At 37.6% G+C, this 27,214-nt stretch overlaps 1 protein-coding gene and 1 long non-coding RNA gene across 3 annotated transcripts in view; one reads left to right on the top strand and one right to left on the bottom strand.

Annotated features, from left to right (window-relative positions):
* LOC307191800 overlaps nt 1-27,214 on the top strand; it is a 156,614-nt gene that overhangs the window by 114,639 nt on the left and 14,761 nt on the right. For both annotated transcript variants that reach the window (XR_013829850.1, XR_013829851.1), the window contains exon 3: nt 23,264-23,405. This is a non-coding gene — a long non-coding RNA (uncharacterized lncRNA). The remainder of the gene's footprint in view (nt 1-23,263; nt 23,406-27,214) is intronic.
* ARL4A (ARF like GTPase 4A) overlaps nt 21,746-27,214 on the bottom strand; it is a 978,493-nt gene continuing 973,024 nt past the window's right edge. The window contains exon 15 of the transcript XR_013829837.1: nt 21,746-21,774. The gene's annotated coding sequence lies outside the window, so the exon portion shown is untranslated. The remainder of the gene's footprint in view (nt 21,775-27,214) is intronic.

Consider the following 27,214-nt stretch of genomic DNA (forward strand, 5'->3'; position numbering starts at 1 on the left):
GAGCTCCTATGATGTTAGTAGGATCCATCTTCCTTGCCTACCTTTGGGTTGCCTCCCTTTTCAGACTCTATGGAGAAAAGTTATATGATTCAGCCTCACAGAAGCACAACACCCATTCAACAGAAGAATCTATTTCCCAAGTAACTCAGAATGCTGTCATTGAATCATATTGACTTGGATTGATTTGATTTGAGGTTTGTGCCCTGCCCTCTCCTTGAACCAATCATTGTAGACAGGAAGGGAATAAGCTGACTGGTTTTGCTTATTTCACGTATTCAGCTCCTGGATCCTAGGGGTGATGTCTGTTTCATCTGAAGAACATGGCTGAGAATGGAATGAAGAGTCTACCCAAATCAAAGTTAAGATAGCTTTCCCATAAAAAAGAGGGAATGGATGCCGAGAATACAAATACGCAAATTCCACTAGAGCCTTTATGACAACACACTCTTCTAATGTTTTCGCATCTCATCTGCATACTTCATTGTGCCTTCGTGTACCTTCTGTCACTTCTCATCACTCATATGGTTTCAGGTACTTAGCTGACTTCCCAGTTCATCTCTCTTTCTGTCTCTTCTCGCTATGCCCCTTAGGCAATCTGATCCCCTTTGAATGCTTTAATCAGCGTGTGTGTTCAGATACTTATTAAGTCTTTATTTCTATCCCAGCTTTTTCTCCTCAGGATGAGACCTTTGCATCGACATGTCTAACAGACATTTCTACTTGGATGTCCCCTAAAACTTCACTGGGAAAGTCTTATCTGCCCCTTTGAATTTTTCCTTTTCACCTTCTCTTAGGGAATGTCACCTCCTCCTGCATCCTCATTATTTTTTGATAATATCAATGTCTCTCTTTCTCTCCTGCTACTATCATCTCTTTTTTTTTTTTTACTGTCATCTCTTGACTGCATTGCAAAACTGGTTTTCCAGCCAGCAGTGCTGAGGCTGAGTTCCACCCTGATCCACCCTTCCCTCTGGCCAAAGTTAACCTTCTAAAATCTGACCACGTCAACTCTTCACTCTAAACTCAAATGACTGCCATTTCGTTCAGGGTGAGCCCTACTAATGTGGTGTAGGAGGGACCATTCAGCTTTTGTCTACCCTTAGTTCTCTAGCCTAATCTCTCATCACCCAGGCCTTGAATTATTGGGCCAAACAGTGACAACTTACAGTGGCTTGAGTGTGCTGTTTTTTATTTAATCATCGCCAGGCATTTGCTTGTTTTATAACCCCTGCTTGGGAGATCCACATTTTAGCCCGATTATTTGCTAATTCAGGGTCATTTCTTATGGATAAACTTCTCCAATCACCTTTCATGGAGAACTGCATTATATGCTTCCACCACCAGACGCCAGCCATAGTAGAGTTCGCAGTCTTTTGAAATTCCTTTATCACTTGACTTTCTTACCCAATGGACTAAAAATCCCTTGAGGGTAGGAACTATCTATGCCTTAGTCATAGTTGTATTTCCAGCCCCTATGACAGTGCCTGCTCTTAATTGCCTCCCAAAATAATGTTCATTGAATGTACTGTGAATGTGGCTATAGGCAAATATTTTAGCTTTATAGTCAGTCTGCTACATTTCTCTGCAGATTTTTGGGACAAGTCAATCAGGATGGTCCTGCTAAAAAGGGCTGTGTTCCTTTATCTTCAGGAGTTTATTGGCATCAAATGAGACAGTTTTTTTTTTAAAGTACCTATAAACATCAGCTCAATCATGATGGATTGATTAGGTTTCATTTCTGAAGGGAGTTGATGGCCTAACAGAAGGACAGGAATCATTACCTTCAGGTGGTCATCAATCCCCATGAAATATCCTTCCCTACAGTAATTGCTCTTGTAAATTGAAAAGTGGAAATATATTTATGCAAGGCCGAAGATTTCTGTTTTCTGCCATTTCAGTTGTACGTGTAAGTAAGGCATTTCTAGAGACTTAATATTCTGTACTCAGGCTTCTCAGATTGCTTAATACAGGTTTCCACACTCAGCTTATGTAGTGGATAAGATCTCCTCCTTCATTGCTTCTAACCCTATGATCAAAGCAACAATCAAAACCCATTTCAAGTGAATGCTATTGTGAAGGACATTTGTACATTTTCTAGCAGCCAGTCTGCCTTATTACAGCATGGCTCGGTTTAAATTTCTGGCTGCCTGTTCATAAACCATGGGGTTTTCGTATAAGAGGATTCTTTATTCTTAGGGAGGCAAACCTATACAGTGAGAGCAAAAATCTCATATTCTAAACTAAGCATCTACTTGCTAGTTTGAAGGGTGTTTTGTTTTAAAATTATTATTTTTATTTGGTATGAAGGCTAATGTGATTTATTTTTATAAGCATATACAAGGAAATTAATAGATACATGTTTAAAAGACTATCTCAAAACTGATGACTTGGGCTTCCCTGGTGGCACAGTGGTTGGGAGTCCGCCTGCCGATGCAGGGGACACGGGTTCGTGCTCCGGTCTGGGAGGATCCCACATGCCGCGGAGCGGCTGGGCCCGTGAGCCATGGTCATTGAGCCTGCACGTCCGGAGCCTGTGCTCCACAACGGGAGAGGCCACAACAGTGAGAGGCCCACGTACCGCAAAAAAAAAAAAAAAAAAAAAAAAAAAAAAAAAACTGATGACTTAAATTATTAGGGTTTCTGTAGATGTGTTATCAGGTTTGTTTTCATGTGTAATGGCACATAACCGAAGGTCATATATTTTAACTTACGTTTGCGGCCAGTTAGACTCATATATGATCCCACTTGCTGGCCACATTGTGTGGTGCACAAGAGAAAACTCACTCTATGGCTGAGTGGCTAGTTAGCTTGGTCCCATTTGCAGTAAGTTCTAAGCAACTCAACCAACATTCTTTGATCACGGAATGTGAGTAATGTGATGATCTGTGGAGAAGACTGAGTCTTTCTTTGGAAGTGCATTTCACGGGAAAGCACATTCCCTACAGGTGTCTTTTTCTGCCTTTATCCTTGAGTAGAACAGTGAATAGAGTTAATGAATCTGGTATAAAGCCAATTATTATCAGTTAGGAAAGGAACATAAACCAAGTTAATCCATCTTTGTTTCAGATGTGATATGCTCTTATACTGGGAGGAATACTCAGATTTCTAGATTTTCCTGCTTTGACAATTATTAAAATAAATTTGAATTTTAATTGTACAGACATGCTTTTGCCCATTGCCGTTGCCATCAAGCCAACTCACGTGGCTTATGAACAGGGTGAATGATTGCCCCTTTGCCATCAAGCCAGCCATGATGACATGGGACTCAGTCACTCATTATTTCTTACTGTGAACCAAAAATCACCCTGTGTGCCAACCATTTTCCTTTACGTTTTGCTTTTATATGGTTTCCAACTGGCTCAGCAAATGTACTGAAAGTGTTTTAGGTTGCATCTTTCAAGGGCAATTATTTTAGATTTTTATAATCTTAAGAGCTGCTGGAGAAACCATACACATTTTTAGAAAGTATCAGTGATGACGGTAAGAGTATTTGAAATAGTACTAGGTGTGGAGTCAGTCAGCTGGGGTATGGATTTTGACTCTCCGAGAGTTTAGTGATCATACAGATTATTTTTCTAGGATTCAGTTTCTCAGAAATAACAGTCTCAGAGGCGTCAATGAGTATGAAGTCTTTGTAAAAGTCCTTATCATGGTGGCTGGCTCCTGGTAGGTGGGCAAGAAACAAATCTTTTAAAATTAATAATTAATTCATAAGTGAAAGAAAATAGGTTATTTTAAAAGACCAAAGCACGAAAAAGCATACATTGAAGATGAAGTTAGTGTAAATTAATCAGAAATAATGGAATTATAAAGAATCTAATTTCAAATCAAGATCAACTACACTGAATTCCTGAGATTTTATCCCACCCCTCTTCCTAGGTTAATGTTTGCCTCAGTAAGTTTTTGTATCACAGTAAGGAAAGGATTGTAGCTTTAAATGCTCTTGACAAGTTGGAAAAATAAACTGCCAGATGACAAGCTGAATTTTTTGACAACAAACTTCTTTGTACAGCAGATACCGTAGAGGGAAGATCTACGTAACAGTAAGATATTTATTTTTTAAGATTTTTTTTTTTTTTTGGATGTGGACATTTTTAAAGTCTTTACTGAATTTGTTACAGTATTGTTTATGTTTTGGTTTTTTGGCCATGAGGCATGTGGGACCTTAGCTCCTTGACCAGGGATTGAACCTGCACCCCCTGCATTGGAAGGCGAAGTCCTAAGCACTGGACCACCAGGGAAGTCCCTACATAATAGTAAGATTTTTAAAAAGACAAAGATTATAGCATTCTTTCTATAAGTTAACATCACAGTGTCTTTGAAATGCTATGGGGGTTATTGCAGAAAGATATGAAGCAAACGAAGAATTTATGAGAATATGTAATTTCAAATCATCAGCTCTTGTATCATTTGTATGCATTATTCATTTAATAAATATTGAGAACACACAATGTGTCAGACACTGAGCTAGGTTCTGGGAATGCAAAAGCCTAGACAGAAATCAGTTCCCTGCCCTTACAGAGCCATGATCCAATGAAAAATATAGCTATTAAATACATTTTACATATGTAGTAAATTTTATGGAAGGAAAATGGAAAGACCTAACAGTATCAGTAAGAGGCCAAGGACTCAGGAGAAAGTTCCCTGTAGTCTGACATCTGAAGAAACAGTATGAACGATATCAGCGAGTGTGCATAGGCGTATGCACCTATGCACGTGTGTATTTGTGTGTGTGTGGTGGGCGGGGTATTTTGAGAGAGAGAGAGAGAGAGAGAGAGAGAGGGAGAGAGAGAGAGAGAGAAGGGTTACAGAGAGAGGGTAAACTTTCATTCAGAGGCCTGACCACGAGAGCCTATGTCTTTAGTCTGCAGGGGAGGGGAAGAGAATGGGGGCTGGAGGGGAGATGAAGGTAAAAAGTAATCAGAGGCAGATCTTGCAGCATCTTTTAAGCCTTCAAAAGCATTAAAGATATTTGTTAAGGAGAAGCCACTGAAGCATTTTAAGGAAGGAAGTAATATGATCAGATTTTTGTTGTTGTTAAACTCAGTCTTGACAACTCTGTGGTTTGTTAAAGCGCATCCACATGAATAACAAATGAATGCAGCACCTGGAGAAGATTAAACAAAAAAGTGCTACAGATTATTTAACAAGTTAAAAGTACTTATTTTTGTTCTTTTTTTTTTTAAATTGTGTAGGGGAAAAGGCCATAATATTCTAGGACACTGCTTCTCAATCTATCTGTGGTAGAGGACTGGTTTCTTTTTCCCAATCTATCACAGAACGACACTTCTATGAAATGCAATAAAGATGAATTACTTAGAAGATAAACTTAAAATAATACATACACAATTCAAGCCTCAGTTTTTTTATTAGATTCAACAGACACAAAATTGAATTTCCATAAATAAGATCAGAGCAAACATAACAGCGAGAGAAGAAAGAGGGCCACAAAACCGATATACATTACTCATTGAAAGTGTGTGGGCGATTAAAATTTCTGTACTTATCTCATGCAGACCAATGAAGAAAATAGGCAACAGACTACAGTTTGAGAGAGTTTTGTTTTAGGAATAGTTTATATACTGATAATGATATCAAAAATTTGTTCTCCGTATTTTTTAAGGATAAGAAAAATGGAACAAAAAGTTCAGCAAGAAGGATTTGGATACCATATAGAGAGGCATGGAACTAAAAAAAATTTTTTTAAAAAGAAAGAAAAACACTAAACTCTTTGCCCATATAGGTCCATTATTATCATGGAATATTAAATTCCTCTTTCTATGGATACAGAATGGCGTTGTGTCATTTTGCCTGTCACACAACCCACCCAACCCAGGAGCATTACATTGACATTATTGCAGGCAATAAGAACCAGTGAGTTTGACTTTTATTATTTTCTACAACATTATGTTATAGTGGCCTTGTTGAAAAGTCTAATACTACTCAGTTTACGCCTGTGTTCTGCATTCTGAGAAACACAGCAAGGAAAAAGTGTGATAGACCTGCTCAATTAATATGTGCTTTTAATATGTTAGATAATGGATAACGCAGGAGAGAGGTTTTCAAACAGGCAGCTAAATAGATATATGGATGCCAGTGGATGTTAAAACATTAGTTAAATATACACCAGCAATGAGTTTCATTAATTTGAAAGTTTTCTGTTTTTCCTTAGGCATTCATTAAATTTCTTGTTAGTTCAACCCATCTTTATTGAGCATCTATTAAAAGCCTGTAATTGTGTTGGGAGCTAGGATCATAGAAAATATGACCCCCTGTTTGAAAACTGCTCGTATTGTAGGGAAAAGTGTACAAAAACGTGTGTAATTGCATTGCGATTAACCACTGAAGAAGCTGTATCTGTAGTAGAAGTTTAGTTTCAGAAAAGACTCAAACTCTTGTACTTCCTCTCCCAGGAGTAGGCAAATAGCATTGTGTAATATAAAATGATCAGCATATGTATTTTAGGGCTTAATACAATTTCCCAAGCTCATATCAGTTTCATCAAGCCAAGTATTCTTAAACTGGCCTTCCCAGTTTTGCTTTACTCTTTTTCCTGTTGAAACTATTCCCTATCATTAGAATCTAATAATAATCAACTGGTCGTAATCAGCTGGTAATAATTATAATAATAATGTTAATACAAATAACTGATTTATTGTCTATTAGGTGCCAGTCACTTTATACTTTTTATTTAATTCATTCAACAGCTGAGAGGTATGCCCATTTTGCAGATGATGAAATTAAGATAATTTGCCCAAGATTATCTAGCAGTTTTGTGGCAACATAAAACTCAAGCCCAGACAGTTCTGCTGCAGCATTTTCCAGTATTAGTCCATCACTATGATTTTTCTATAGACTTCTGTCCCGATGCACAAATCTTTTATGCTGGTGCCTACCTGCATTCCAACCCTTTACCTTCAAATAACAATAAAATCCATAACTTCTCCTGCAGGTCTTTATTTCTCTGCGTTGTCTGTTCTCCACAAAGAATCAGTCTGTTACATTATGTTGTAGAACTGATGAACTAGGCTTCTCTAAATCTGAGAGTGTATTTTTTAAGGTTGTAACCCAATTCAAATTTATTTTTGAAAGAAGGTGAGATAAATCTTGAGTATATCAATTTTATTTTATCATTGAAAGAACACATAATAAGTAAAATTGATGTGTTCTGGTTGTCCTATAGCAAAATATTAGAGAAAAAGACTTTAAAAACAGTTAATCCCTATTTTCCATAATATCATAGATTTGCATGAATACTTGCATTCTCTACCTTGTGTTTGGCAAGACTTGGGCATTTTAAATTAATGAATTTCTCAGCCACTTAAAGAAGAGATTTAAAACCAAGTTTACTCTCAAGATGTAACTTGAGACTGAGTTATACCACTGTTTTATTATTCCTAATGGCACTGAGGCAATCCACGGATACTTCATCCTGCAGTTTTCTAGTGTTATGAAAATGCATAATGTTAATCATTGTAATACTTTATAATCTGACCATAAACCAATGTTTATAGTCAGTTAATCATTGTATTACTTTGCTTTAGGTAATTTAGTACATTACCATAATGTAGCAATCTACTTAATATAAATTTTAAAGTGAACACAATAAAGTTGTATAGCATTAATATATTATTCATCCTAACCTGAAATTTTAAAATACAACTGAATTTTGAACAGAGTTCAGATGTTCTATGACTCTGGTTTCCTCCATCTTGGCTGGGAAAAGAGTGAAGACCTAATGAAGGGCAGAAAAATAAACAGTTATTCTACCTCCAATTATTTATGCATCCGTTTCACAACCTGTTTTGGCAAGAATAGGTTTGGATATCCTCAGGCCAGGAATCTACACGTACTCTTTTTTTTTTTTTTGCGGTACGTGGGCCTCTTACTGTTGTGGCCTCTCGCGTTGCGGAGCACAGGCTCCGGACTTGCAGGCTCAGCGGCCATGGCTCACGGGCCCAGCCGCTCCGCGGCATGTGGGATCTTCCCGGACCGGGGCACGAACCCGTGTCCCCTGCATCGGCAGGTGGACTCTCAACCACTGTGCCACCAGGGAAGCCCTACACGTACTCATTTTTGAAAGCGTGAACTCCAATTAAGGGAAACCCATCTCACATTAAAAAAAAAAAATCAGTAAATTTGGGAGTAGTTGGCATTAATTTCATTGAAATGAGATAATGTTTCTCTTATAAATGACTTCAAGGAATACTATGAACACTTTTTAAATTAACACAATTATTAGCGGAATTGGACATTATCTTTGTTTTGAAAACAAACATTTATTGAGTGGCTACTATGTCTCAGGCACAGTGCTAAGTGCTCTCTTTTACATCATCACCTTTAATCCTCATCATAGGCCTCGTGGAGAGATTGCATTCTCAGGACATAAAACTTGGAAATCTTCTAGTAATGCTAAGCTGTGGTGGTAGTTGGGATTTTTAGAAAGCAGTAAAGAAATCTGTGTACATGTGGACTTTTCCCTCCATTCTTCGTATGATAATGAAGAATATGGATACTATCGAATCATAATGCCTTTTGGCCACCAGAGTCTCAGCATAAGCATTTGATAGGTCCATACGTGGGACCGGCTAGCAGACTGAAAGAATCGAGAGAGTATTGTTAGGAATCAAAGGCTGCATGTATGTAGCTGTCTGGTCACCTCCAATGTGGGTGAACATCAATCAAAGCAGTTTCTAGATATCAGTCTCAGTTTTAATAACATTTGCCAAAGACGGTTTTGGTGTGTATAAGGAAAATTGTCTGGGAATTCCTCTATGATGGCTGGAGTCACTTGCATTTAAAAAAATATTTTCACTGTATTTAAGTGATTGATTCCTGTCATGATTATCATTCCTGAAGAGACATTTAGACTTTTAATATTTTTATGTGTGTTTGTTCTGTTATGTGAACTGTATTGTAAACATTTTATGACAGACTTTGTGTCTTGTACTTTTTTTTTTAAACAAGTTTTTATTTATTTATTTATTTTTGGCTGTGTTGCGTCTTTGTTGCTGCGCGCGGGCTTTCTCTAGTTGTGGCGAGCGGGCTTCTCATTGCGGTGGCTTCTCTTGTTGTGGAGCATGGGCTCTAGGCGCACGGGCTTCAGTAGTTGTGGCTCGTGGGCTCTAGAGCGCAGGCTCAGTAGTTGTGGCACGTAGGCTCAGTAGTTGTGGCATGTAGGCTCAGTAGTTGTGGCATGCAGGCTCTAGAGCACAGACTCAGTTGTTGTGTGCATGGGCTTAGTTGCTCCGCGGCATGTGGGATCTTCCCGGACCAGGGCTCGACGTCACGTCCCCTGCATTGGCAGGCGGATTCTTAACCACTGTGCCACCAGGGAAGCCCTCTTGTACTTTTTTTCTTACCCTTTAGTCCCTACCAGAGTATGTTGACTATTGGAGAATGAAACATTAACTTAAATAAATGATTTTTTTTTCAATGAAAGTTTCTCTAATGAATGCTTGGACCTAGAGAAAAATAAATGAAACAGAAACTACTTAAGCAATGATGGAAGTAGTAGGGAAGCTAATCCAGTGTTTCCCAAACTTGCTGCATACTACAATCACCATGTGGTCTCTTAACTGTTTCAAAGCTAAGGCCACACCCCAGACAATTAAATGATAAATGTAGCAGGTGGATGGGGAGTGAAACTCAGTACTTTTTCAAGTTTCCCAGTAATTGCACTGAGCAGAAAGATTTGGGAACCACTGAGCTATTTTATCATATATAATGGGCGTCACTTGCAAACTTGGCTTCACTCTGTTTAAAATAAATCCTTCTCAGATTATATATTTTCATTTAATAATTTTGTCCAAATATATACCTAACAGTGATTGAGTAGAGATTATATAATACACTGTATATCTTATGAATGAGTGTCATGGGGCTGGGTTGTGAGACTAAAATTTCTCCCACCATATTTTAGACAACAAAAGGCACACAAGTGGAGTATTTGGAAAAACACGATAAGCTTGAACAATAAGATTCACTAAAAAAAAATCGTAATAGAATATTTAATGTTTGCAATTGACAGTACTGTTATACTTCAGCAGTACATTTTTCAACTATTAGTTTTGATTACTAGTGCCTTTAGAAGCAGCTTATTGTGAATATTCAGAAAAAGCAAAATTAGTAAATAAGGAATTAAGCTTTTTTCTTTTTTCCAGTGCTTTAGTTAACAAAAGTATATGCAGACTTAATAATACTAATATTAATAAAAAGCTATAACCACAGCAACACCTGCCATATATTGAGCATCTATTTCAGGTTCTTTTCAGAGATTATCTCCATTCTTGAAATTGACTGGTATTCCCGTCTTGTATTGAAAAGGAAATGGGCGTTCAGGGAGACTGACCAGTTTACATAACTGATAAGTGCAAAGCTGGGACAACTTGAAAGCATATGTTATTTGGCTTACTTCATTCTGTGTCTCTAGTCACAATAGCTACATTCTGACTTCCTCCAAATTTACAGTATTTTTTCCCAATATGTCTGCCATTTATCAGTAGACTAAGATGATGGAGTTCAAAGAGGACTTACTTCCTGGGCCTGCATGTGGTCATGTTAGAATCAGGAAGGTGTGTGTGTGTGTTTGTGTGCTTCCTTAGGTGGGCAAATCTTGAGTCCGGTTTTGCATATATATGGGTGAGATAAAAACAAAAATTGCATATGCTGGTGGGGATTAAAACTGTTGAGCTTTTGGAAATTGGCTCATTCCTGTGTTTGCTGCAACCAGTCTGGTGCTGTGTGTCACACTTCCCTGCCATATGCAGGCACATTGGCTCTTTTCCTAGGGAAATTGTTTATTTTAAAACACACTCAGGAGACACTATTGGCTAAACAGTGGTTATCCGTGTTTTTTTCCCATAGGGAACTTAATATTTTGTCATTGTTGTACAATTCTAATGGCTTCTTGTGTTCAAGCGACAAAAACCCAACTCACACTAGCTCAAGCCAAAATAGCATCAGCAAAAAGTAAACTCAACAACCAGTACAGGTTTCTTGGAAGGATTCTGAGGTAGCTCAGACACTAAAGGAACTCCTGTAAGAATGACACTGCTTTGGGGATCTTAGGGATAGATAAGCAGGCTGTATCTACTCTAGGCTTTCTACTTTTCTTTGTATTTCCATGTGTGTTTACCTCATTCTCTTCTATGCCTTCAAGTACAGAAGAGTGTGTGTGTGTGTGTGTGTGTGTGTGTGTGTTGAGGGGGTTGGCAAGGGGCGCGAGGGTGAGTATATATAGCTCTGTGCCTGTGTCATCTCAATTTCGGGATTTGAAAGAGGAAAGAGTTCTCAACATCCTTATTCCCAATCCAAAGGTAAAAATATCCCAGGGAATGTCTCTGCTTGTCCTGGCTGGGTCCCCTGCTCTCTCCTGAATGCGTCACTGTGGCCAGGCCTGGGTTACACGTCCAATTCCCAGAGTTCTAGGATTGGCACCCTCCCCTAAACTCCAGAGATGGAGCAGAGAGAGAGCTGAGCCTGAATGAGAGGGGAGGAGTTTGTACTAGACCAGGAAGAAGAAAGAGTGCCTGATGGACTAAAACAATAGGTGGCCATTACACAGGCATTCTTTAATTCCTTGATACCAATTTACTTTCCACATTGCTTGGTAGATAAGTAACAGATTTAGATTAAGGGTAGGTGCCTTACCTACTAGTTAAAGCTGATTGAGGACATAGTTATGTTATTGAAAACAGTAAAATTGCAAGTAATTAGGGTATCTAGCTGTCATTTTGGTTTTGAATGATAGATTAAAAATAAGTATTTTGAATTAGAATAAGTATTTTGAATTAGAATTGAGGTTAAGTCAAAGCCACTCACTGTTATTGAAATTACTTCTCTGAGCCTCATACGTCTCATTAAGTGGGAGAATATAGTACCTATGAGGTAGTGTTTTACATGGATTCAATGAGATCATTTATAAAAGCTTTTAGTCAAGAATTTGCCATATAGTAAATACTGAATGCATGTTAATAGTAAAACAGACCTAACCCAGTCTAATGATAACAGGAAGAACTCTAGTTAGTCATAAGTTAGAGATCAGAGTGAAATTATGTATTAACATGTTCACATCAGTCCTCATTTTATAATATATGTGTGTACATATATTTTATACAGTATGTGTGTATATACTTGTATGTATATTCAGTATACCACTTTCAAAGATGAACAGATTATCTTGAATCGGTATGGACAAGGCATGTAGAATTTCAACAAACGCTATTAACGTCAGCTCTGTTTTGATGTTTCCCATATCACTAGCTAGAATTTGAACCTTTATAGTTTTTATATTTTAATCTTACCTTTTAAAATTCTATTCTAATTTAAAATTCTATTCTGTACATATTTATGGAATCCTGAACCTATGTCCCTAAGTAGTCCTTTATGAAGAATATTCTGTAACAATCACTTGTGTTATTTTAAAAAGTATGAAAACCCAAATATTATAAAGCTTTTAACAATATATTTGTATTTTCCTCAGCCCCTTGCATAATTCAAAGCACTTATGTGTAAATGCATGAAATTTATGGAAATAATAATCATATGATATTTATAAAAAAATAGATGGCATGTCCAGTGAAAAGGGAGTATTTGAAAAATTAGTTTCACGTTCAGAATCCATTTAACTAGGTGTATGGGAGAGAAGAATTAGTGCCTTTGTTAAAACGCTTCTACTAAAAAAAAAAACTTACTAAATTTGAAAATAGAATGACACTTTATTTTGCAAGACACAAAATTGTTTTTATTTTTAAGAAAAAAATATAATTGTTGACCACCAGATGGCTCCCATATTTTTAAAAATTCAGCAGAAAGAGTGGAAATTCTATTCAAAGTATATAAACATAGATTTAAAAGGAGTACAGTTAAAGACAGTGATACAACCTGTGAACATCTTAAGCATACAAACATAATTGAAGTTCCATAACTTTTGGAAATTTCTCTCTCCCTTTAAAAAAAAAGTATGACATATATATGAACAGCATGATACAATGTACTTTTCAGGTTTTTACTCCACTCTTTGAAAATAACCATGTTGTTAGTATTTCAAGATGGAAGAATAAATAGTATGGAGGAAAAAATCACTCAAAATGCCAATGATAGAATGGCTTTAGTATTTTCGTATTATGTTTTAAATTACACACATGGCGTGTCTCACAATTAATATAAGGACAAATCCGTATGCTTTTGTGTTTACAGATTTTGTCCTGGGACTAACTATGTATTATTGACGGGGCATCTTTAATGACCCCCTCCTCTTGCTATAAGTATCATTCCACAGGACATTTAACACTAATTACAAACCAAGTTCTCCATGAAAGCAAAATAATTTTGACCTGTGTCAAAAATGGAGCCAATTTGTGATGAGGGATGCATTACGCATCACAGCTCAACTGAGGACGTTGCTTTTCCCACAGACAATGTTTTATACCAGTTTTAATATGTAAGCTATTAAGATAAAAGACCGTGTGCTTGTTGCTCTGACAGCTTTTTTAAAGGCTAAGCTGTCCAATTTGTCTTTCATTAAAAGCTTTGTGAAGTTTTGTGATTTGTAGTCACTGAGCCGTTGAGCTTTCAGAGCATACAATTCTATTTTGAGAAAAATTTTTTTGTCAATAAAAAAGGCATATGCTTCAATGAGTCATCCTAACAGAGGAAACTCACAAGAAGGAGTTGACCTGCCCTTCTGCCCAGCTCCTGAATTTCCCCTACCTTTTCTTGTTAGCACAAAGCTTGCCCCTGTGCCTCACACCATGGAGAAACCAAAAATGGGGAGACAAGGTCTCCTTAGCCCATATGGTTTTATTTGTGTTCCGCTGGCACAGTTATAGTCATACAGTAACCAACATAAATTTTTAGTTTTATTATCACCTCTAAAAAGAGACAGAAATGTGAAAATTGAAGCCAGAAGGTTTGTATCACAGGATTAATTAGGCAGGGCCAACTGGAGTCTCACTCCTCCTGGCAGCAAGTGCCTCAAGAAGGTGCCTGCCTTCAATTATGGAGCCACAAAGCAATTAAAAACCCTGTTTCTTTTTCCTGAGGTGTTACTTGTTACTTGATAAATCGCTTTTTTAACATTCTCTGGGGAGCTGAACTGGCTTGAGGTGCAATCTACCGGGGTAGATATTCATGAAAAATTGATTTAGCTCTAGCCTAAGTGCAATAGGTTTAAAATAAACGTGAAAGGAATGAACAGTGTGTTTCTTGGCTGACATTTTATTGGCCATTTTTTTTAATGCACAAAAGACTAGATAATTAAGCATTGAGACATTATGGATCTCCAACAGCAGATATGAATCGAATTGGTCAGCCATCCCAGGCATTTTCTCCTAAGTCACGCTACACATTCGATTAACCTTTTTCACAGGGCGATGTGTACAATTCTATGGACAAAAATGTGGTGTGCACAAGTCAGAATTAAGTGCATGCCTCCCAGAGCCCACATCCCCTTTCCAATAGAGAATCAGCTCTGTATGAAATTATATCTTTCTACCTGATTTATGTCCTAGTCCAGTGGGATTGGAAACTTGGATCTGTTGTTCTGTTTCTCCAAAAGGAACTTTTCTTGCTTTTCACTGTTAGTTGCAGAATTAGAATAATAATGTAATTCTCAAAAATAGCTATAAATATTCAGAAGTAAGCTTCAGTTGTCTTCTGTATAGCTAGTTTTGTGGACTGGGATTTTACCACTAGTACGTAAATCACCTAGCTAACCCTTTCCTCTGAAATATAAATAATTTAAAATATGCAATAAGTACAGAGTATGACTGGTACAGAGAACAGTGCTCTATCAAGACATATGGGCTTAAGCTTTATCAGTGATCTCATACTTCCTGTTGAAGAGAGAAGCAAAATATTTTTTAAATCAATAGGCTAAAAACCATGATTGTAAATACAGGAATGAGACTCTACTTTCACTTATAAAGCATATTATGTATGATTTAATAAAACAACAAAGACAGACTTTATGTTATTTTCTATGGTTTGTGTTTCTGAATTAAAAATGTTTATTCAAGAAAGTTAATGATAAAATATTTTATGATAAAATATTTTATCGCCTCCTTACTTTTTCACTTGTTGCCTTTCTTCCTCTTAAGTTTGAATATAGTGTAAAGTTTAGGCAAATGTTTAAAAAGGCTTATTTAATGTCAAGACAGTAAAAATATTTAAGTGATTATAATCAGAAAAGAATTTCTGTCTTTTAGTGAAGATAAGCTGACAAAATATGACCTTAGAAATCTAAATTCTAGTCACTAGAAATTAATTCTGACAAATTCTATTGGGCTTTCATTATGGCTTATCTACCGGTTGATCAATCCTTCTATTTCTTCAGAAAAGCATGATAATTTTTTTCATTACCAGCCAGATTTGACACAATATATTTTTCCTCCTTTATGTTGTGATTTAATGGGCCTAAGTGTTTATTAGAAGAAAATGCCAGAAGCACAATATCTTAGGAAATGTGAGAAGGTGCCAGAAAATATTTGCTATTTCCTTGTACGTTTGTTTTAGACCTGGCTTAAAACTTGCAGCAATAGGTACCTGAATAGACATGTGGTCTCCTTTGCTACTGGTCTTAGTAGAACTAACTACTTTGTCTTTTAAGTGAAGCAGTCTGAAGAATGCAGTCTGTGATATGGTAATTATTTCTATTGGAACACTGGCCATGGGTATGCTTTTGGGAACAAGGCTAATTGTGGGTCTAAGATCTTGTTATGATCTTTTGTCCTCTCCTTTGGCTCTGTACTATGTTTATTGCTTTTCTTAAAGTTTCCCAGTGTGGTAGACTGGATCCCCAGATGGGCCCATGATTCCCATCTTCTGGTATCCAAGTGTTTGTATCACCCTGCCCTTGAGTGTAGGTGGGACCTGTTAATATAAGGGACTTCACTCCTTGATTAGATTACGTGTTGTGGCAAAAGTGAAGTGATTTTGTAGATGCAATTAGGGATCCTAATCAGTTGATTTAGTTTCATCAAAAGGGAGGTGAGGGCTTCCCTGGTGGCGCAGTGGTTGAGAGTCCGCCTGCTGATGCAGGGGACACGGGATCGTGCCCTGGTCCGGGAGGATCCCACATGCTGTGGAGCGGCTGGGCCCGTGAGCCATGGCCGCTGAGCCTGCACGTCCGGAGCCTGTGCTCTGCAACGGGAGAGGCCAAAACAGTGAGAGGCCCGTGTACCACAAAAAAAAAAAAAGGAAGGTGATTCTGGATGGGCCTGATCTAATCAGGTGAATGCTTTAAAGCAGGGACTAGAGGTCAGAGACTTGAAGCAGCACAGATTCTCCCTCTCCTGCTCGCCCTGAAGAAGCAAGCCGCTGTGAGTCCGATAGCTACAAGGAAACGAATTATGTCAACTACCACTTCAGCTTGAAAGAGGCTCTTGAGCTTCAGATATGACCCAAGCCCTAGTCCAGTCTTATTTTCAGCCTTATGAGACCCTGAACAGTAAGCCCAGCTAAGCTATTCCTTGACCCCTGACCCATGGAAACTAGGATAAAATAAAGTTTGTTACACAGCATTGGATAGCGAATACATCCAACACAACTATTCATGTCCTAGACATCTATTTCCTAAATTTTACTCAGGACATTAATGCCAAAGTATGTTCATTGGTGTTACAGACCACACTGGGTAACTGAACAAAACATTTATAACTTACTAGAAACAGTTAACTAGGTTTCTCAAAGGTTTTACCCTTCTAATATGTACTTCTCAAAGGCTTCTTTAAATCAAAGAAGAATTGACATAACTAGTATATTCCAAACCTCTAAGGAACCCTATTTTTCCATGTGGCCACTTAAGAACATAGTATTCTAAGGATTCCCCTTAGGAAGGGAACTTTTGGGTCAATTCATCATCCTAGTTTAAAACTCATTACCCCTCTGTCTCTAAATTAGAAATCTGTTACTACCAATGACTGAATAAATTAATTCAAGTTACAACTTTAATGGTTGTTAGGAGAACAATGTGTTAAACATTTTGGAGTGTTTTTACTTTAATATAACATTGAAAGGATAGGGCTTTGCCAGAAGAAATGTACCTCTTTTAATGAAGATTTTAATATATTTCAAAACAATGACTTCATCCACTGTAGAGTTGTTAAAATTCAAAAATATAAAGATAATTGAAATTCTGTAATCTGGTTACACTCTTGCTAAAGCTCAATATAGACTAACCCTTAGCCTATCATTTGGATTCCTAAGGTAGGTGTCTGCATATGATAAAACATATAGGTCACAGACTTTGTTCCCAAAATTTTAATCATGGCAATTGGTTTTAAGTAAAATGTTTGGAAAGGAAAAGAAAATGTTGCCAGGGAAGATTTTTCTTCTCTTCAGCACAGGGCCATTTTTCAAGCTTGTCTGCCTCTTACCTAATAAAGTTCCCAGAGAGTCAATTTGCTTCCTTTACCTCCTTAAATTTGCTTGTTCCCACTGGGCCTTTTGAGATGATTGCCACAGAATCGATGTGAAGAATTCCTGTATCCTTCATTTTTGCTGCTTCTGAAAGCTAGCATATAAGTCTGAATGGTGGGGAAAATAAAATTAATGGAAATGGGTGCCGACTGATAATGTTTAACTGAATTAACTTAATTAGTATGCCTTTTACTTTAAACTTGTTAATTTTCTTCATAATTTTAAACAACCATTGTAATATTAGACTCATTTATATAAATCTAAGGTCACTTTGCTTCTAACTACCTTAGTACCTTACATGGCATTTGCATGAGAAAAATGCTTGGAACCTTCTAGAAAGTTTATTGGAAACTCAGAACACTAGAGAGCTTATTTATATTTCAAAGCATTGCTGAACTTCAAATTTACCTAATAGATAAAGTTGTACAAAGATTCCAGTCTGCTGGATACTCTTTCCCCTTCAGTTCTTAATGACCTGGTATTGTTTTCCTATATGTAGCAATAGTAACTTCCTTCTACATTCCCTGAAAACCGTAATGGATTGGAACCTATATTTCTTCCTACAGGCCTGTGTTATGATTTTATTGTCACAGACCACAGGGGGCTTCATAAATAAAGAAGATGAAATTGGACTTCATGATAACTCGAATTCAGGATTTCTCAAATCTGCCAGCATTGATGTTTTGATAATTCTTTGTTATGGGAGACTGGCCTGTGTCTTGGAAGATATTTAGCAGCACCCCTGGGTCTCTACACAGTAGATGCCAGTAGCACCCCTCCCCCTAGTTGTGACGAGCAAAAATGTGCTCAGACATTGCCAGCTGTCCCATGGGAGGCAAAATCCCTGCCGGTTGAGAACTATGTTGCTCTAATTATATACCTTCTACAACTGGGAAGTTGGCTGGCTTCATTTTTTTTTTTTTTAATTTTTATTGGCGTATAGTTGATTTACAACGTTGTGTTAGTTTCAGGTGTACAGCAAAGTGAATCAGTTATATAGATACATGCATCCACTCTTTCTTAGATTCTTTTCCCATATAGGTCATTACAGAGTATTGGGTGGTATATGGTAGGTCCTTCCTTATTAGTTATGTATTTTATATATAGTAGTACATGTTGTCAATACCAGTCTCCCAATTTATCCCTCTCCCCCTTTGTCCCCTGGTAACCATAGGTTTGTTTTCTACATCTGTGACTCTATTTCTGTTTTGTGATTAAGTTCATTTGTACCATTTTTTAAGATTCCACATATAAGTGATATCTTATGGTATTTGTCTTTCTCTGTCTGACTTACTTCACTCCGTATGACAATCTTTAGGTCCATCCATGTTGCTGCAAATGGCATTATTTTGTTCTTTTTTATGACTAATATTCCATTGTATATATGTACCACATCTTCTTTATCTACTCCTCGGTTATTGGACATTTAGGTTGCTTCCATGTCTTGGCTATTGTAAATAGTGCTGCAGTGAACATTGGGGTGCATGTATTTTTCCGAATTATGGTTTTCTCTGGATATGTGCCCAGGAGTGGGATTGCTGGATCATATGGTAGTTCTGTATTTAGTTTTTTAAGGAACCTACATGCTGTTCTCCATAATGGTTGTACCAGTTTACATTCCCACCAACAGTGTAGGAGGGTTCCCTTTTCTCCACACCCTCTCCAGCCTTTATTGTTAGTAGATTTTTTGATGATGGCCATTCTGCCTGGTGTGAGGTGATACCTGATTGTAGTTTTGATTTGCATTTCTCTAACAATTAGTGATGTTGAACATCTTTTCATGTGGTTGGCTAAATTTTAATTTGAAGGTGGTTGATATTTTAACATTTTCACTCATTATTGGTGACATGGTGCTAAGTAAACCAGATGGCATTTTTGGTACTGCAGCTGTGTTTTTTTTTTAAACCTGTTGTATTTGATCCATGTTAACAATTAGGACACAAAACTAAAATCTTTCAGCACTTAGTGAAAAGTGTTCAGGTATTGCATTATGGCACATAATTTTTTGATGCATGCAGTATTATAATTTTCAAAGCACCTACGATTATTGTCAAAATATTGAGGATGCTTAGAAAGGGTGGTATTTGGCAGGAGTTGAGCCAGCACAGAGGCGTATTTTGGAGACTCATTGAGCTTATGGAAACTTCCTAATTTGGGGGGCTAGAAATCAGAAAGGACATTTGGTTGTTTGAAAGAATTACTTTGTCCATGTTCCCTTTGCTTACTCTTCTTCAGCTGCAGCAGGTGGAATCGAGCAAGTGTTGCTTACGCATTACGAAAGATTCTGCTCTGGTTTGTGCTTTTGCCTCGTAAGGTTATCTTAGAAACAGATAAACTTGTCTTAGAATTTTATCCCATGCTTCATGGTTTCCTGAAAATGGAAAATTCCATGTTCTGGAATAGGGAAGAGAACAGGATGAAAATTCCCTGTTTGGCTAATTTCCTGTAAGGCTTATTTAAGGAAAAAAATGGGTTGGCAAAGAAAATTCTGACCAAGGGAAGAAGAGTAAATTAGGCCGTCAGAATAGGGGAGGGATGTAGAAAACAAAAAAGTGGGTCAGTGGCCTGACTCACCCAACTTCCCAAGTTCAAGCACACCGATTTCCTCAGACTACAAGGAGTCTCAAGGAGCAAGGGAGGGTAAATGTTTTTCAGTGAGGATTTCTCCAGGAAGACTGCCTTCATCCTGAAGAACAACTTTCTGGTCTTTAGTATAACATTATCTTTTCCTTCATACCCTCAAACTACTTACCCCAAGATCCCTCCCCACTACTAGGGTATCTGGATCAAGATTGCTTCTTGAATCAAGCCACATGCTATTCTCAGGAAATTCCATTCTTGTGTTGATCCCAAGTCTCTAGTCTAGAATCTTCCCTTTCTGGTATCCTCTTTCAGTGCCATTTTTCTTTGCTATTCTTTAGTCTTACCTGAATACAGCAACTCATTTTATCAGATGGGTTTTCACATCTTTGAAACACCTAGAGAAGGAACCAGGGTATCAGCCATTCTACTCCTGGGAGACTCTTCTGCATGTATGTAAGTTCACAGATATGCATTTGGGAAGAGCATCATCTAACTTTACCCACAATCTTATGTACCCACGATCTTCCTCAGAAGCCCGTCAAGCAAAAAATTTTGTATATTCTCTTTCATACCAGTAAGTAGACATTTTTCACAGTTTTGAATATTACTCCAGTAAGTCTCCCCCCCAAAAGGAATGGTCTACTCAAAAGATAAATTTCACTGTTCATCTTAGAAGAATAAATCTGCCTAAAGTTAAAAAAGATAGTCTTTTGAGCTATAAGATCTTAAGCTTAAATCTCCACTGTAGATTTCATGACGTGATTTTTAACAGGTCATTTTGATATGTCAGTTAATAATTTCCTTTGGGTCCGTGATACTAGCTAGTTATTACAAAGTCTGCTTTGTAGTAAATGTTCTTTTGAAGTTACTGTATGTTTGGACAAGGGACATAGATAGTGCCTAAATGGATGTTCTGTGGTTTGAGGATCCTTTCTGGAAAGAGTAAAATATTATTCACCTATAATTTTCTCTTACCATGACGTTTATACTCTTTTTCTTCTTATCAGCATTTAAAGGTAATTTAACTCTTTCCATGTATTGTCTCTCTACTCATTTACTGTTCATTCTTCACCTAGCTCTACCTCTAATAATCTGTCTTCTTCTCTGTCAGTTTGCAAATCTATTTTTGCTAAGGCTACCTTTGACTTCCTTGTCATTAAATGTAACAAGCAATTATCAGCTGTATCTTATTTGATCTCTCATTAGCACTGACCTCTTCCACTGGCTTACAGGTCACTGACAGTCTCCTCTGTTCCCTTCTACCTTTATGAATATATTGCACAGACTTTGTTGCTGTCTTCTGTTCCTCTGTCCAGCAGTTTTGCAGTTCTCAGGATTCTATTCTAAGCCTCTTTTCTTTCATGTCACATACTTGCCTATTAAGTCTCATCCACTCTTACGGCTTCATTACCTCTCACACAGCAGAGACCCCAATTTCAATTGCCTATCGTATAACAAACCACTCCAAAATTTAGTGGCTTAAGACAACAACAACTTTATTCTTTCTTGCTAGTCTTGGTGTTGACTGGGCTAAGCTGCATGGCCTTCTCACTTAGAACAATAATGTCAGCTTTGGCTGCGTCGTATATGGGCTCAATTGTGCTGGAGAGCCAAGATGCTTCACATGCCTGGCATTTGATGCTGGATAGTGGCTAGAAGTTGTTCTGAGACTGTCAGTTGAACATCAACAGGCTTCCCCTACATGTGGCTTGGTCTCTGCACAGCCTGGTGGCTGAGTTCCAGGAAGAAGTGTTCCAAGAGTGAGAAATCCTAGAGGGAGGAAATAGATGCTGTAAGTTCTCTTTAAAAAGTATATCTGCAGGGGCTTCCCTGGTGGCGCAGTGGTTGAGAGTCCGCCTGCCGATGCAGGGGACACGGGTTCGTGCCCCGGTCCGGGAAGATCCCACATGCCGCGGAGTGGCTGGGCCCGTGAGCCATGGCCGCTGAGCCTGCGCATCCGGAGCTCGTGCTCCGCAATGGGAGAGGCCACAACAGTGAGAGGCCCGCGTACCGCAAAAAAAAAAAAAAAAAGTGTATCTGTAGATAACCAACAGGTACCTACTGTATAACACAGGGAACTCTGCTCAATATTATGTAACAACCTAAATGGGAAAAGAATTTGAAAAAGAATAGAGATATGTATATGTATAACTGAATCACTTTGCTGTAACCTGAAACTATCTCAACATTGTTAATAAACTATGTGCCAATATAAACTAAAAAGTTAAAAAAAAAGTATATCTGTGATCGGCACACTGTCACTTCCATTACCTTCTATTAAGCTGTCACAGGGCCAACCCAGATTCAAGTGGGAAGGAAATAAACTCCATGTACTGATGGGAAGAATAATAAAAAGTGTTTGGCCATCTTTAGTCCAGCTACACATTATTATACATAAATTCATCAGACATGGAAAATACCCTAACTACTCCCCAGGATCCCCAAAATCTCATCCCATTACAGCATTAGGCTCCAAGTCCAGCAGCTTTTTATCTAAATCAAGTCCCGGTATAGATGAGGCTCTTCAGGCTCCTCTAGATACGAAGAGCTATAACCTGGGAGACAAGTTACCTGACTCCCACAAACTCAATATGCAATGCTGAGACAAGGACCTTAGAATGGACATTCCATTCAAAAAGCAGGGAGGCAAAGAGCAGTCACTGGTGCATAGAAATCTTAAAATTTAGCTGAGCATTTAGCATGCCAGTTCCTTGATTAGGGCTCCTTCTGGCTTTCTTGGATTGATTCTCCATGCCTCTTGCATTTACCTTCTGGGCTCGCATCTCCCCACGATGGGTCATCCCTGTCCCTAAGAGCTATCCCATGTATAGCTGACTAGCTTTCTCAGGCTGTGTCCTACTTGCTGGAAGTTGGGGTCTCAAAGGCCTGTTTTAATTTTGAATGATCACTGTTCCTTCTAGTACAAGCTGGTATAATCCCTTAGGAACTTTGTGGACTTCCTGAGTATAAAAAGAGTCCATTCTGTAAGACAAAAGAGACGGAAATTTCTTTGAAAAAGGCCCCTCTCTACCTTGGACTGAGAGTTAGAAGCCTTGTTGTCTAGAAGAAAGTTTCAGCGAGGTACCTAAATCTTTGTCAGTTCTTAACAAAGGTTTTTATACCCACACACTTGAGATCTTAATTCTAAGATTGCATTTTTACTGGCAGTGCCTTGGAGTGTCTTTTGCAACAGACTAATTTAGAAGATAATTTTTATAATAATTACTCTCTAATTATTTACTTTTTTTTTTTTTTGCAGACATGGAAAGTGTTTGACACAGGCAACCAATCTTAATCTGCAATGACCTAGAGACAACAGATCTCTTGCTTATAAAAGAAAAAATACGAATTGCAGGAATAGAGTAGTCTATTTCCATAGGTCGATTTCTCAAAGAATACAGGTAAGCATTTTATTTAGAGGATTCACGCTAAAGGTACCCTCCCCCAGTCCATCAGCCTTTAGTTTAAAGTATCTTATAATTGCCTGAAGTATGAAGCAGCATTTAGAAAATTTCCTCACATCTGCTCTTTTGGAAAGATATAATCAAATGAAGCGATCTGCTGTTTCTCCAATTGCTAGATCAATTATTAATTTAAACTAGAGCTATATTTTTATGACAACTACCATAGACTCATTTGTAAACAAGATAATATTATCTATAACTTGATCAAAATTCAGTATGCAAAGTGTTGACAAAATAAGCTTAAGAAATATGACATTACTAATCACATTTCATAGCATTAGATTCTAAATGTTTTTAATCAACTTATAACATCAAAATAAAAGCAGATTAAATGGAAATTAGAATATATTTAATGTAAAGAACTTCTGAAGTTATAAATAAGATGAACCTACAAGAAAGAAAAGAAAGGGGGAAAAATAAGTATATTGATAGCTACTGTGATACTTGATGTTAGAGAATATAAATTGCCTTCTAGAGCAAATATATTTTCATTTATGTTAAGACAAGCTCTATGAGAAATATTATATAACTGATTCAACATCTAATATTCTTTTTAATGCAACAGTTGATCTCAAGCTTTTTTTATTCCTTAAAAACCTTGTAAGTTTTTAAACTTTAGTTTTGCCCTTGGCTGGTGGTTTGGTGAGTAGCAGTGATGTGCTAGGTATGGCTCCTGTTGGACCCAACTGTGAGCATCTCTTTCCAACATTTTGTACAAAATGGAGGCCATGATGAGAGTGTTTACACCATGGAAGCAAGGAAATACTGCAAATAAGTGTTTCCTTTTTCCCCAGAGAGTTGATTGTAGTACATTTACCAGCATTATAACTGGTAAATATATATCAAAATATATATCTAGGTATTTTCTTGTGATGAGAACACTTAGGATTTATTCCCTTAACTTTTATTTTTTTTCTTTTTTAAAAGTAGTATTATTTATTTATTTATACATTTATTTATTTATTTATTTTTACGTTTGGCTGTGTTGGGTCTTCGTTGCTGTGCGCGGGCTTTCTCTAGTTACGGCGAGCGGGGTCTACTCTTCATTGCGGTGCGCGGGCTTCTCAGCAGTGGCTTGTCTTTGTCGTGGAGCATGGGCTCTAGGCATGCGGGCTTCAGTAGTCGTGGCATGCAGGGGCTCAGTAGTTGTGGCACACGGGCTTAGTTCCTCTGTGGCATGTGAGATCTTCCCGGACCAGGGCTTGAACCCGTGTCCCCTGCACTGGCAGGCGGATTCTTTTTTTTTTTTTTTGCGCTACGGGGCGTCTCACTGTTGCGGCCTCTCCCGTTGTGGAGCACAGGCTCTGGATGCACAGGCTCAATGGCCATGGCTCATGGGCCTAGGCGCTCCGTGGCATGTGGGATCTTCCCAGACCGGGGCACTAACCCGTGTCCCCTGCATCGGCAGGCGGACTCTCAACTACTGCGCCACCAGGGAAGCCCCTGGCAGGAGGATTCTTAACCACTGTGCCACCAGGGAAGTCCCTCTCTTAATTTTTAAATATAGCATACAGCATTGTCAACTATAGTCATCATGTTGTACATTATATCTTGAGTACTTATTTATCTTATAATTGGATGTTTGTGCCTTGTAACCACATTTATCTAATTTCCCCTAGCCCCAACTCCAACCTCTGGCAACCACAATTCTGATCTCTTTTTCTATGAATTTTGTTTTGGTTTTTTTTTAGATTTCTTATTAGTGAGATCATAACAGTATTTTTCTTTCTCTGTCTTATTTCACTTAGCATAATACCCTCAAGGACTCTCCATGTTGTCACAAGTGGCACTATTTCCTTTTTTTGGCTGAATAATATTCCGTTCAGTATATATACAGGCATACCTCATTTTATCGTGCTTTGCTTTTTGCAGATATTGTGTTTTATACAACTTGAAGGTTTGTGGCAACCCAGCATCAAGTCTATAGGTGCCATTTTTCCAAAAGCATTTGCTCACTTTGTGTGTCTTGGTAATTTTTCCAATATTTTAAACTTTTTCAGTATTATTACATTTGTTATGGTGACCTGTGATCAGTGATCTTTGACGTAACTGTTGTAATTGTTTTCGGATACCACAAAGCGCACCCATATAAGACATAGAACTTAACTGATAAATACGTTGTGTGTTCTGACTAGCCATTCCCTCACCTCTCTCCATCTCCCTGGGCCTTCTTTATCATGTTCTTTGGTGTAATCACTGTAGGTTTTTCTCTTCTGGATACCATGAGTCTTACATTAAATATTATAAAATTATAACAATTTATTTTAAACCGATAACTTGGATAGAATTCCTAAACGTACACTTTCACTTCTCATCCCCCTCACATTTTTGGTTACTGATGTTGCATTGTAGATATTTTTATATTGGGTAACTAATAACAGATTATTGTAGTATAGTTTTGTTTTCTTTTTCCTACATTTGTTTAACTTTTAAACTAGGGTTGTAAGTGGATTATGCATCACCGTTATCACATTACAGAATCTAACTTTGGCTATATATTTACCATTACCACTAAGTTTTATGCTACTTTCTTAGAATCTTATGACATCAATTAGTGTCCTTTTACTTCTATTCAGGGAAGTCCCTTTAGTATTTCTTGTAAGGCAGGTCTAGTTTGGGAAAGCTTTTGTTTGGGAAAGTCTTTATCTGGTCCTTCCCTTCGGAAGGACAGCTTTGCTGGGTGTAGAATGCTTGATTGACAGTTTTTTCCTTCAGTATTTTGAATATATCATCCATTCTCTCCTAGCCTGAAAAGTCTCTGTGGAGAAATTTGCCCAGTCATATGGGGGTTCCCTTCTATGTAACTTCTCTCTTGTGGCTTGTGGGTTTCAGAATTCTTTGTCTTTGACTTTTGACACATTGATTACAGTGTGTCTGGTGTGATCCTATTCAGGTTCAACTCTTTGGGGTCCTTTGGGCCTCATTGATTTGGATGTCCACTTCTTTCCCAAGAAGCTTTAGGACGTTTTCAGCCAGTGTTATTTAAATATATTTTCTGTACATTTCTTTCTCTACTCGTTCTGAAATTCCCATACATATTGTGGATGTTGTTTCTTTTCGATTTTTTTTTTTTTTTGATTGTGTCCCATCAGTTCCATGGACTTTATTCACTCTTTTTTATTCTTTTTCCTTTTTGCTACTCTGACTGGATAATTTCAAATGTGCTCTCTTTTAGGTCATTGATTCTTCCTTCTGCATGGTCTAGTCTGCTTTTGAAGCTCTCTGTTGAATTCTTTAGTCACTGTACTTTTCAGTTCTAGGACATCTTTTTGTGTGTGTATGTGGTTTGTATGTATGTGTGTTTTTTTTGTTTTGTTTTTTGGGTTTTTTTTGGATGGTTTCTATTTCTTTGTTGACCTTCTCTCTCTCTTTTAAAAATTCATTGTTTTCCTAATTTTGTTTGTGTTCTTGTAGTTCACTAAACTTCTTTAAGAAGATTATTATGAATTCTTTGTCTGACAGTTCATAGACCTCCATTTCTTTAGGGTCAGTCATTGGAGCCTTATTACTTTCCTTTGGTGGTATACCATTTGGTCATGTACCTTATTTTTCATGATCCTTTATTCCTTATGTTTTTTTTTTTTTTTTTTTTAACATCTTTATTGGGGTATAATTACTTTACAATGTTGTGTTAGTTTCTGCTTTATAACAAAGTGAATCAGTTATACATATACATATGTTCCCATATCTCTTCCCTCTTGCATCTCCCTCCCTCCCACCCTCCCTATCCCACCCCTCCAGGCTGT

This window comes from Stenella coeruleoalba (assembly GCF_951394435.1).
Source record: "Stenella coeruleoalba genome assembly, chromosome: 9".
NCBI classification, from domain to species: domain Eukaryota; kingdom Metazoa; phylum Chordata; class Mammalia; order Artiodactyla; family Delphinidae; genus Stenella; species Stenella coeruleoalba.